We start from the raw sequence: 13,597 nt of genomic DNA, 5'->3' as shown, positions 1-13,597 counted from the left end.
CCCAGGCCCGGGTCAGACCCGCTCCATGCCCACTCTCCACGGTGGGCAAGACTGCTGTGTACCCACCCTCCGTTCGCCCTCCCTGCCCACCTGGTCCCTACCCCGGCAGGGAGGACCAGAGTGAGTAAGCGAATGGAGGAAGATAGGGGAGGGATGCCACCCAGACCTGGAGACCAGCTGTGAGGGCCCAGGAGGCTCCTGGGAGGAGGTGTGCACCAGACCGAGGCCTGCAGACGAGGCAGTGGCCTGTGCGAGGGGGCTGGGCCCGCGGTCTGACCAGGTGGAGCGGCCCCTCTCTGGACAGAGCGCAGGCTCAGAGCGGAGCAGGCCGTGTGTGCGTGTGCCCAGCCTGAGGGCTCACGGCAGCCCCCCTCCATGGCGCCTGGAGACTGCTGCATAAACACCTGCTGGCAGTAGAGCCTGGCCCCCGCCACACCTGCAGCTCTGGGGGGCGGGGCCCCCTGACAGTCCTGCGCCACACGGGAACATGAGGGCAGCAGGCTGTGGACGTGGAGGTGGCCGCCGCCCCCTCTCCCCTCCCCGCCCTGAGGACCCCACCCTCCGACCTGCCCTCTAGGCCTGGCCTGGCCACGGTAACCTGCCTGCCATCAGGCTCAGGCTGGGCCAGGGGTCCTGTCCCCTCCGCACTGTGACCCACTGCCCCCTCACGGGTCACAGGAAGATTCAGCTCCTGTGGACACTGAGGTGGGAGGGGCCAGGCTGGGCTGGGCCAAGGACCTGGGGAAGCCATATAGGGGCTGCCGCGAAGGGGCTTCGGAAGGGAGGATGGCAAGGAAGGGTCCTGGGCAGACCCTCCACACCCCCAGGCCTCCAGAACCTGGAGCAGCCTCAAGCTCCCGGAGGGGAGTGGTGGGGGCCGCCCAGCCCCTGCGGGGCCGGCATCCTGAACACCACGGGCAGGCCTCTCTGGAGAAGGCAGGCAGCTGGGCTCAGGGCTGAGGTGGGCCTGCCGCTCCAGGCAGCCCGCCCCAGACCAGGACACAGGTCAGAGGGCATTGGGCCGCTCTGGGGGTCGGGCAACACCTCCCACCAGGTGTGTGCGGGGCACGCAGGCGGGGGCGGATCAGCGGAGAGCAACAGAGAATCTTCCAAACCTGGAATACCCGGGGGCTCAGGGAGCACAGCAAAAACAACCCGGATGATATTTTAAAACATAATTACCCGCCCCCGCCCCCCCACGGCCGGCTGTGATTACACACGCAGACGCGTGGCATTTACATAAAGAGCGCTCACCAGCCGAAGTCACGCCATCCACAACGCGTCCTGCCGTGTTTCTCTCAACAGCAGAAGTTGTTTGCGGTCCGTGCGCCTGCCCCCCAGCCCCCCAGCCCCCCAGCCCGGCTCCCGAGAGCCAGAGACCGGCAGATCCAGAACACCCAAAAGAGCCTCTTCTATTTCTGCTCTGCCGAGCGCCGGATACTGCGCCAGCTAAAAATACCCGAACCCGAGTGGTGGCTCATCTGGAAAGGTGCTCCGAATCCCTTCCCCGCCCCTTCCCCGGGCCCCAAATCTCCTGCTGCCCACCGCTGCAGCCCACAGCTGAGCGCCAAGGGCTCCTCCTTCCAGGGAGCAGAGGGGACGGCTTACAACCAGGTTCTGGAGACCTGGGAGAGCATGCGGAGGGTATGGGGGCTGGGGGCACAACCCCCCGCCCCGTGCATCCCTTTGGCTTTGGGGCGGGCGTTCGGGCGCCGGGCTGCAGGCGTGCTGGGAGGCCCCTCGGTGGGCGGGCAGGGACACGGCAGCCGCCCCGCGGATCGCACTGAGGCACCACGGCTCCCTTCCCCATCAACGGCCCCGTTTTTAACCGGCTTCCAGGACTGTGGGCTCCAGATATTTTGGCACCGTGGAATTTGGAGAGGAGCACATGAAAGAGCAATTAGCTATTTGTACCAAGAGGTGAGTAATCAGGGCAGGAAAGGTGAGTCACGGTCGAAAGGGCCTCTGCGGAATGATCTGGAACAGTAGCTGATCTGGGCCAAAAGGGAAGCAGCGACCAAGGACAGGCAGTGACCCTCAGATCATGCACAAAGAGAGCTATAACCGGACGCGAGGATGGACCCTGCGGGGAACTCTGGGCACCAAGAAGGGACCCAAGTGCTCCCTGACTTGGTGACGCTACGGGAGTCCAGCCAAGGAAGGACGGGGCCTTCATGACATCATGAGGAGAGAGGTGAGCCCAGCACAGAGGACAGATCCCGTCAGATGCTGCTGGTCTGTCTGCAGGGACAGACAGCGGGAGCGGAGGTCCGTGTGTAACGGGACAGAGTTCGGGTCAGGAAGATGGAGAGTCCTGGAGGCAGATGAGGGCACGACAGGATAGCAGTGCGAGCATGCCTGACACCCCTGGACGGCGCCCCCAAAACCAGCTATGATGGGAAATCCTAGTTGTGTATATTCTAGTGCAACAGAACCATTCTCTTGAAAGAGACGAATGGCATCTGTGGGAGACACTTGCCCTTACCCAACGCTACGTGGTCCTCATCTTACAGTCTACACGGTGACGTCCACCAGCTCAATCTCAATACAATGGAGGGCAGGGCGGGTGGGGCAGGTCTGGAGGGACCCTGGGAGGGCCACTGGCCTCCACTCCTGTAACTTTTTCAACCTCCTGTGGCTCACTGACTAAGGATCAAAGTGCTGGGCCCTCTCCCCGAGCAAAACATACCAAGCCCCCGGCCCACAGGATGCTGGCGTGTCACGGGGCCCCAGGAGCGGACTCTGTTCCTGTCCCCAGATGCACTCAGAGACGGCACAGGCAGCGTCCACCCTCGGTAGGGAGCCCCCACTAGTGCGAGTGGCCGCCAGCAGGTGACGGAGCTCCACTGAGGTCGGGCGGGGAGGTGGGGGGCAGAGAAGGGTACTCCCACCCTACAAGAGTATACACTGCTTGTCAAAATGGCAGATTAAAGAAAGGAGCCCCTTGTCCGTGATTATATAGGAAAATACAACTTACAGCTAAATGAAAAGAAAAACGCTCAATCACACCGTCCACTTCTGACTTACTGTAGAATGACCGTAACCAAGCCCGCGAGGTTCGTGCAGGCAAGCAGAGGGACACCCTGTCCACAGCCTGGAGACAGACCCGCACAAACACACTCAGCTGCTTTGTGACAAAGGGTCACTCACCACAGCGGGGGAAGGGATAGCTGTTCCAACACGTGGTGCCCAGAAACGGGCTGTGCATGGGCAAACCTCAAAAGCAAAACTACAAAACCACCCTCGATCTAAACCTCACACCTTACCCAAAAATGAGTAGAAATGGATCACAGACCTAACGTAAGACACAAAAAGCATAAAACTTTTGGAAGAAAATCTCTGTGATCTTGGGTTCAGCTAAAAGCTTAGACACGACCCCAAAAGCATCACCCATGAAAGACTCGATTAACCGACTTCATGAAAACGAAAACCTCCGGTCTGTGAACGACGGACAGACAGGCCCGCCCCGGACAGGAGGGAGTGGTCTGCAGACCACACATCTGACCCAGGACTTGTCCTGCAAATCTAGCGTGAACTCTCAAAACTCAACAGCAAGAAAATGGACAACTCAGTTTTTAAAATGGGCAAAAGATCTGAACAGACACTTGGCCAAAGAATGTACAGATGGCAAATTAGCACATGAAAAGATGCTCCACATCATCAGCCATTAGAAAACAGCACATAAAACCGCACAGAGACCCCCCCTCACACCTACGGAGCGGCTGAGCTCGCAGACCCCGGGCACGCTGGGCAGCACAGGGTGCGAACAGCTGGGTGCGGGGCCCCGGCCGGCGGGCGCGCATGCTGGGACACGGCTGAGCGGCTTCCCAGGGAGCCGGCGGTCCCATCCGAGGTACTCACCCGGGAGCAAGGAGACCCGGAGACAGTCCGCACAGGCCCCGAGCAAGGGTGCTCACACCTGCTCCAGCCTGGAGACAGCCCAATGCCCCGCGGCGGCGGGCGGACACGCCGCTGAGCGCCCACAGCGTGGGCCATCCAGAAGGACTGCTGCAGCTGCCGCACCGCGGAGGTGAGCCTCAGACTCGCTGTGGGACGGAAGGGGCCAGTCTCACAGGGTTAGGCACTGGGTCACCCCTTCGCAGGACAGGGTCCCAAAGACAGACCTCTGGGGACGGACAACAGATCGGTGATTGCCAGGGGACGGCGCGGGGCTGGGTGACTATCGGGGGCAGCGTGGAGGGGTGACCGAGCTACTCTGGATGGCGAACACTCGCCACACCACCCCCCGCGCGTGGGCTGCCCGCCCGCCCTGCCCTGTCCCTTCCTGCTCAGCCCCAGGCGGCCTCCCCTCACAAAGGTCTCCCCCTGCTCTGCATCTGCCGGCTCAGCACCAACCAGACCAGCGGCTCTGAGAGGGCCACGCCCACAGCTGGCTCAGCATCCCGGGAACAGGGCAGGTAGCGGTTCCCAAGGGTGCACCTGGGCCCGGGGGGGGGGGGGGGGGTGGAGCATCAGGGGGCCGGGCGTCATCGCTGAGGCTGCTCTTCCGGGGGGAGAGGCACAGAAACTACAGTGTAGCCACGTCCCCCACGGACGGCAAGATGCACCCCGTCTCATGGACACGCAAGGGCAAGGGCAGAGCCCTCTTGGAACCGGTCAGATATGACAGGCGGTGCCCAAGGCGACCAGTCCGGCAGCGAAAGCCCAGGAGAAAGAAATACAAGCGGGAACAGACATGAGGCCTGGGAGTGGGGAGGACGTGCGTGCACACACCGCCGCCCGGGGCCCCTGGGAGCCCAGGCAGAAAGGGACGCGGCGGGCCTCTGGGTCCCCATGCCCTCCACTGCAGCACGTGATAGCTCAGCCCCGGACAGCACCCGGCGCAGCCCCGGGCCGCGGCCCCTCTGGCCCCAGCTCGGAACATCCAAAACCTCCTCTGGGCGGCTCCCCGTCCAACTCAGCCCGTCCCAGTCAAACCTGCCACGATGCTGCCTGTCCTCAGACCCCACGGGCTCTGCTGTTTTTGTGTCCAGCACCTGGTCTGGCCCTGGGAGACCCCATGAAGTCCCCAACCGGAGTCCCAGCAAACCGAGGGGCCGCTCTCACTGCCAACCTGACCTCCATCCCTCTGTCAGTTCCCGTGGCTCATCCGGCCCTGGCCTCGAGAAACAAGCAGCCTCCCTGTCCCCCACACACGACTGGACAGATCACGGCCCGTGACACCCGGTGACACTGGTCACCATGAACACCCAGCGGGGCTCTGTGCGCCCTGGGAACGTGTTTAGGTAAAGTGCACACACGCGCTCTGTAGGGAGACAGGACACCAAGATGCCAGGCCTCTGGGAGACAGTGGGAGGCAGAGGACGGCTGGGAGAATGGCCTTCCCTAGTGCGGACTTCTTGTACTGTTTATGATGATGAACATACGTTAGCTATGCAAAAACAAGTGCGTGTAACTTGTAAGGTACCCCAGAGACGCCTATGCGGCAATGAAGGAGTGGCCCCCCATCAAGATCAACTCCAGAAGCTGCACAAAAATAAGGTGCTTGACTTTTAGGGCCAGGGCCCCCGAGCTGAGCGGGCAGCAGCCGTGGAGCCGGGCAGCAGGGGAACTGGGCCTGGAGTGTGCAGACTTGAGGGGCCACTGCCCAGCTTTCCTTCAACTTCCTTCCACCACTAAGCAGCACGTGTGCAGGACCAGATTCAGAAAAACTATCACCAAGAAACTAAAAAAAAAGTTAAATCAAGGGACGCCTGGGTGGCTCAGTCTTTAAGCGGCTGCCTTCAGCTCAGGTCATGATCCCAGGGTCCTGGGATCGAGCCCCGCATCGGGCTCCCTGCTCGGCGGGAAGCCTGCTTCTCCCTCTCCCACTCCCCCTGCTTGTGTTCCCTCTCTCGCTGTGTCTCTCTCTGTCAAATAAATAAAATCTTTAAAAAAAAAGTTAAATCAAGAACTTGGTGCCCATGTATGAGATAAACAGACATCAGACTTCGGGGCCCGCCAGGAGGAGGCGCTCTGGGGAACCCCAGGCCTTCCGCGGAGACCCAGAACCAGCCATGGCCCAGGAACAGCGCCAAGCACCCTGCCAGTTCCAGGCCCAGGCCTCCAACGGACCATCTTCGGAGTAGCGCTGGTGGGAGCTCCCGGATGTTTTCATACACTGTCCAGCACTCACTAAGAAATTACCAGGAACATGGGGAAAATGAGTGATAAAAAGGCAATTTACAAAAAGACATGGGATCAGACCCACTGATGACCCGTCCCGGACAACGGCCACCACCGTGAACCAACGGTTCTCGCTACGCGCAGGAAATGTAGGGACACGATGGAGAACTTCGCCAGAAAACCAGAATCAGACCCAGGACACGGGGTCGGTATCAGAGGAGATGAAACAGAGCAGGTAACAAGATTTCCGACCTGGAAGATAATCCAGACTGAAGCAGAGAATGGGAACAGAAGTAGGAGAGTCATGAGAGAGAGGACAAGTGACACAGAACGTGGGGGACAGCACGACACCGTGTCCTGGGAGCCCAGGAGGCGCGGCGGTGCGCACGGGAAGTCATCGGGGCCGAGAGGTCCCAGTGAAGAGGAAGAGGGTAAGAGCACCAGAAAACCGTGTGAAGTCTCAACACAACCCCTGACAAGGCCAAGAAGAGCTGGGGGCCCCGAAAACATCCCCAGAACTAAGACAGAGCATGGACGGGAGGCCCTGCGGGTCCCTGAAGGAGAAGTGTCCATCAGCATGGATGCTGAAATCCCTAACCCTGGAGAGAGCAGCGCACAAACTTACAGTAAGAGAAAAAGGGGAAAGGAACAGAATCAAATGACTGATTAACCAGAAAGAGGAAAAACGGAGAAACACAGAGGATTAGCGGGGACGCATGGGAAGTCGTCAGTAAGATGGGAGAGGAAACCCAAAGTTGTCAGTAGTTACACGGAATGTAACCGGACTGTGCTAAAGAAGACTAAGAAGTTACAGTCTGTGAACCCTGGCTAAAAAACCCAAACCCAAGAGACCACCTGAAACAAGAGGACAACGAAAGCTGGAAGCCACACGCAGACATACGGCGTCCGCACCCACAGGACACGCCAGCCAAAGAGCACGCAGACACTCCCAGCCGATTTTCCAAGGAGACGCCGGGTGGTAAAAGGGCCAACTCAACAGGGAGATGAAAACAAATCTGAAGGAGGGTGCAAGCTGAACGACGCAATCATGTTTTTCGGCGCATATGGGACATGCGCTGGGGCATAACGTGATTCTCAACAGACTCCAGAGCCACCAGGGGCTCTGAACACCCTATGGCCAGGGGCACTTAACCCGGAAGTTATAACAAAGAGATGAGCAGAAAACCCAGGATGCGTTTGGAAGCTGAGCACCGCACCCCCGCCGCCTACCCCACGGGTCAGCTCAGGAACACAGGAGAACGCCCTCTGCGCCAATGACAAGGAAAATGCGCCGCACGCAATGTGGCAACGCGGACCAGGAAGCATGCGGCCCTGCGCGCACACGTCTGAAAAGTCTGAGAAGTCAGTCGTGTGAAGATTTGCCTTAAACACCAGGAAAACAGCAGCTAGTGGAACTCAGAAAGTTGAAGCAAACTGAAATGAAATCATACGTGAAGATATAAAATTAAAAAAAAAAAAAATTCCGAAGTTGGTTCTTTGAAAGAATAAAAAGGAGAATGGGCATAAATTAACAGGGTTTAGGACACAGCGCAGGATCCTGCAGGACAGAGGTTGGCAAAGTTTCAGTATGAAGAGGCCGTCTGGGCCGCACGTGACGTCGGTTGCATATCTTTATTTTGCTTTTTTTTCTTTAAAGAGATAAATGGCGGGGCACCTGGGTGGCTCAGTTGGTTAAGCAGCTGCCTTCGGCTCAGGTCATGATCCCAGGGTCCTGGGATCGAGCCCCGCATCGGGCTCCCTGGAGAGCCTGCTTCTACCTTTCCCTCTGCCTGCCACTCTGCCTCCTTGTGCTATCTCTCTGTCAAATAAACAAATAAAAAATATTAAAAAAAAAAAAAAAGAGAGAGAGATAAATGACATCCTGGGTCGTGGGCCGCACAGACCACACGAGGGGCTGGATCTGCCCAGGGCACGGCGTGCCACCCCGGCTACAGACCTCAAGAGGACCTTAACGGGATGCTAGGGACAAACTCACGCCGATCAATGAGACAACTGGACGCAGCCGACGCGTCTACGGAAGCTTCCAGACGGACGTGGGGGCAGCAGCATCAGCTGTCAGTCACAGCAAGCATCTCAGAAACAGCCTATCCTGCGCCAAGTTTTCCGGATGACTCAGAAAAGACAGAAATTATAAACAAGCGGGAAATAACTCCGAGTTAATTTCAGAAGGGAGAGAACCCTGACACAGAGGCGTGAGATGCTTGCTACCTGGCAGAGAATTAGAGGGCACGCCCCCTGTGACCTGTGGCCACCCACGAACCTGACCCGACCTGCGGAGCGCTGACCGTGGCCTCCTGGCCCTGGTTCTGATGTGGCCGTGGGGTGTCTACACCGTCCACACTGCATGCCCTGCTGCACTGCCTCGAACAGGCTTCCCAGCATCGAGGGTGCAGGTCAGGATGAGCGTGCGGGCCGCGACCCCCGGCTCAGGCTCTGATCAGAGCGGGCGGCTCCCCTCGATTCGCCTGCACTCACTCCTCTGCCCAACGCCCCTTCCAGGAGTCGGACCCTGGGGAGGGCCTCACACCTCACAACAGTCACCCAAAACAGGGAGGGAGGAACCAGGAAACCGAATCCAGGGGTTCAATCACAACTGGGCTGAACAAGTGTCTGGTTTTGTCTTGTTTGAATATTCAGAAGAGCAATCTCCACAGTTCAGAAAAGAAGAGCAGAAGAGCAAAACTATGCGACCGTTTCAATATTTAGAGACAAGGCTTTTGTTAAAATTCAACACTTATGGAAAAAAAACCCAAACATTCTTAACCTAGGACAAGAACGTCCTTCATCTCCTAACATACGCCACAAAGGCCTGGAGCGAATACCCTCCTTAAAGACAAAATATGGAAAGCTCTCCCCGAGTTTGGAGATGAGACAGAAGCCCGGGCCAGTCCAGCCGGGCAGAGAGGAGGCGGCACAGTCAGGGACAGAAACAAAGCCCCCAGCAGACACGGCGGCTGCACACAGAGAGATCCCAAAGAATCTGCAGGCAAACCAGCAGAACAGGCAAGTGAGCTGTGGCCAGACTTTTTTCTTTTTTTTCTTTTTTTTTTTTTTTAAAGATTTTATTTATTTATTTGAGAGAGAGAGAATGAGAGAGAGCACATGAGAGAGGGGAGGGTCAGAGGGAGAAGCAGACTCCCCGCTGAGCAGGGAGCCCGATGCGGGACTCGAGCCCAGGACTCCAGGATCATGACCTGAGCCGAAGGCAGTCGCTTAACCAACTGAGCCACCCAGGCGCCCCAGACTTTTTTCTTAAATAACAAATCCAACTTGTTCCTATACGGTAGCAACAACCAACGAAAAGAAAGAAGAAACTTAAATACCATGTAGATTCAAACAAAAAATGAATTTCTAGGAATTAATCTAACAGATGTGCGGAGAACGACAGGACAGTCCCAAGAAAAACCCAAAAGAGATGTAAATGAGTGGAGGGAAACACCCAACACCGTGGGGATCTCGGCGCAGCCCAGGCCTGATGGAGGACGAGGACAGAGTCAACAAAACCCCACCCAAGTCCCGGCAGGTACTTGTGCATGACGATCAACAGAAGGATTCTAAAAGGCATGTGTATAAAAATGCAAAAAGGAGGCAGGCAGGGCAACTGTGAGGAACAGAACCAAAGACACAGAGCTCACACGGATATGTAGGCGGCACGTGCTGGCTCAGGGACACACGGGGGGGCTCGCGGGGGGCTCACGGCGGGGGGAGCATGGCATGGCGCAGGTGGGGCTCGCGCACCGCACTCACCTCTGGACACACCTTGTGGCACGATGGTGCGGGAAGAGGTGGTCTCCCTGATGCCAGTGGCAGACCCACTGGGGAGTCAGGTGGGGAAAGAGTCGGCGTTGGGCCCCATATCGCAGCACATTAAAAAAAAAACCCAATCCCAGACGTACTGCAGATATAAAAGCCTTTCCTACGGAAATGGGAGCGCCAGAACCCTGTCCGTTAGGAGGAGAACAGGCATGAGAGGGGAGGCCAGGACGACCCTGGGGCTGAACTGGATTTGGAGACACTGGCCTGAACGCGTGGTTTTTAAATCTGTAAATCCCAGCTCCGACGGCCAGGAGGGGTGTAACCGTCAACGCGGCCCCGGGAGCAACAGGCACACGTCACACCTGGACGGCGGCTGCACGTGCCACTCCCCATGGAAGGAAGAACAGCCGGGTCCTGGAACATTCGTGGAACAAGACAGTACGAAAGATGCTTTAAAAACTCTCTATTTTAACACTAAATAAGCAATAAATGAAGGAGCGAGTGGGGGATGTGGGGAAGCCCTTGCCTGAAGACCGCCAGCAAACACGGGGGGCTTAGGAGCTAGAACTCACCATTTCGCAACTGGCAGGAACCCTCACTGGACGTTAAAACTGCCAGGGGAAAGGTGGGTGACGCAGTCTCTTCTTGCGAAGGGAAAAGCGCGGGTTTAGCTGGCAGGGGTCACCCGTCACCACCAAGCAGCCGCACGGTATCAGGTGCTGCCTGACAGGACACACCGGGAGGGACCCAGCGTGGCTTCCTCGGAGTTCCAGCCGAAACGCACGACCTGAGCCCCATCACCAGGCAAAACCCGACAAACCCAAACAGAGGGACATTCTGCAAAACAGCTGAACCGTGCTCTGGAGAAAGGGAAGTGTCATGAAGGATAAAGGGCGAGAGAAACTGTTCCAGACTAAGGAGAGGGTGGAGAATCGCCACAAAATACACGGTGTGCTTCTGACCTGAGCCCGGGATCGGGGAAACAGCATGGTTGTGGAGGACGGCGAGGGGACAACGGGGAGACCCCGACGCAGACTGCGGCTAGGGAGGAGCGCTGGACCACAGCCCGGCCTCCGGAGCGCTGAACGTGCTCCCGCGTTTTCGTAAGAGAATGTCCTTGTTTGCCAGAAATGCTTGGCACCAGGCGGCAGACGGGCCTAACTTCTGCAACGTGCTCTCAGGCGTCTCAAAAACCCCACAACCTCTCCATATAAAGAGAAATGAGACGGCAAAGCAAACCAAGCACGTTCTGACCCGTGAGTGAGGCTGAGCAGAAGGCACTTATCGAAACATTTCTGTACGTTTAAAATGATTTCAAATCAAAGTTTTTGTGTTTTTTGTGTTTTTTGGTTTTTTTTTTAAGGAACACATAGAAGAACATCACAATCACCTGGATGTGGAGAAGAAAGGTCTTTAAACAAAATACAAAAACTGCTACTGATCAAGAAATAAAGCGAGTAAGCCTCTTGTGTCTAGAGGGAATGCAGGCAAGCGGAGGATGGGACAGGATGTCTAGGCCACGCACACGGGACCGGAAGAGTGAGAAGGGCAGGCAGCTCACCCCACAAGAGTGGGGACGCTCCGGGGACGCACAGGCCGCCACGCCCACGGCTACGGAGTCCCGCTTGGCACCACCGCAAGGGGCCTGGGACCCCAAACTGCAGGAGCTCCACAAGGTAACACTCGCGATGTCCTGTATCCACCAACAATTAGACACATGATGGGCACGGAAAGGCGACCCTGAAAAGGAGGAAAGCCGGTCAGCAGAAACAGGTCAAGAAAGAACACAGGACGGGGCGAGGACAGAGGCTCTACCCCGACGACGTAACGGGACCACGGACCATGGCTGCTACGGTCACATACAAAGGAGCCCAATGAGGGGAGACATGGGACATTGGCGGCCAAGGCAAGAGCAAGATGGAGCTGCTGAAAAAACGGGTGAACGTGGAGAAACAGTGATAGCAAGTATTCACTCAACAAACGCAGCCTCAGCGATCTCGGGGACCAAAGCACAAGTGATTGGGGCTCTGGGCAGAGAGGCATGAAGTCACCTGAGAAACAGTGGCATAAATGCACGTGCCCCAAAAAGCTCCGCAAACCGTCACGGAATAAACACACAGAAAACTACACAAGGGCTCTGAGAAGCCTGGGAAGACACGGCATGCAAAGAAAACCACGGGGAAGGCCCGCGACTTCCCGGGAGGAAACCGAGAGAGAGGTGTCCACCTTGAGCCAACGAAAGCATCGCGTGGGACTCCAGCGCAGACCCCCACGTTGATTTCACTGCACGTGCATCCCGCGTCACGGAGGCAGACTCTGAAAAGGGTGCTATCGAGACCTTTCTGCAAGTTTCCAGAATTCACTGCTGGTCCATCACCAGGACCGTGAGAAACGTCACAAGAAATTCTTCAAGCAGAAGAAAATGATACCAGATGGAAACTCACATCTACACAAAATAAACATATGGGTAAATATCAAAGGGTTTTTTTTCTTTTTTTTTTTAAAGATTATTTACTTATCTGAGAGAGGAAGAGAACACAAGCAGCGGGAAGGGCAGAGAGGGAGAAGCAGACTCCCCACTGAGCAGGGAGCCCGATGTGGGACTCGACCCCAGGACCCTGAGATCATGACCTGAGCCGAAGGCAGATGCTTAACCGACCGAGCCACCCAGGTGCCACAAAAAATGTCCGTTTTATGAAAAAGACTCTATCAAGGGAATGAACAAACAGCAGTCCAGGAGAAAACGTTCGTGAATCACGTGCCCAACAGAAGCCCTCGCCCAGAATACATAAAGATCACACAACTGTTGTAGGGACCTAACATTCTCGATATCCAAACAACCCAGTAAGAAGGGCCAAGATTCAGAGGCAGAGGCCCCGGGAAGATACATGGGTGGTGAATACACAGAAGAAATCTGACATCATCAGACATCAGAGAAACACCACCACGGCCCGGCGGGGGTGGCTTTAAAATAAGACAAAACCAAGTGTTGGCGGGAATGTGGCTGTGGTCTGACCACAGCACTAATTCTGACAGGAGCCGGGCAACGTCTTGCAAGTCAAATGCATGCTCGTCACGTGACGCCCACCTTACCGCGGGGGAGTCCACCCCATAGGACGGAAACCTCAAGGACAGGCTAACGTGGGGATGCGTCCATTTGCACCAGCCTCCCTCATCACTACTGAAGACTGGAAGCCACGTAAACGCCCTCTGGTGAAGGAGCAGACCAACCACTGTGGCCATGCACTCACACGACGCACATGAGGCTCCACGCGGCCCGGCCCCCGGGGCTGTGACTGCGCACGTCCATCTACAGGAGAACGCAGAGCAGCAGGGCAAGACCTGCGGGGGCCGGGGTCCCCGGGGACCAGACGGACGAGGGCATGCAGAGGCAATGACAGGACTGCCTGCATCAGTGTGAAATGGAAAGCCGGATGCCAAAATGGACTTAAAGTACTTATTTATTTATTTTTAAGCAGGCTCCAGACCCAGCACGGAGCCCAACACAGGGTGTGAACTCTCGACCCTGAGATCAAGAGTCAGAGGCTTCAGCTCAAGACTGAGCCACCCAGGCGCCCCTGGACTTAGATTTTAAAATAGACTAGAGGGGCGCCTGTGTGGCTCAATCGTTAAGCATCTGCCTTCGGCTCAGGTCATGATCCCAGGGTCCTGGGATCGAGCCCCGCATCGGGCT

The 13,597-nt window shown here is 57.0% G+C and overlaps 1 protein-coding gene across 3 annotated transcripts in view; it reads right to left on the bottom strand.

Annotated features, from left to right (window-relative positions):
* NACC2 (NACC family member 2) overlaps window positions 1-13,597 on the bottom strand; it is a 35,063-nt gene that overhangs the window by 4,752 nt on the left and 16,714 nt on the right. The window lies entirely within an intron of this gene.

Source organism: Mirounga leonina, unplaced genomic scaffold (assembly GCF_011800145.1).
Source record: "Mirounga leonina isolate KUSES-001 unplaced genomic scaffold, KU_Mleo_1.0 Mir_170, whole genome shotgun sequence".
In the NCBI taxonomy this organism is placed as follows: Eukaryota; Metazoa; Chordata; class Mammalia; order Carnivora; family Phocidae; genus Mirounga; species Mirounga leonina.
The sequence above is the reverse complement of the archived record's forward strand: the minus strand, read 5'-3'. Positions and strand labels throughout refer to the sequence as shown.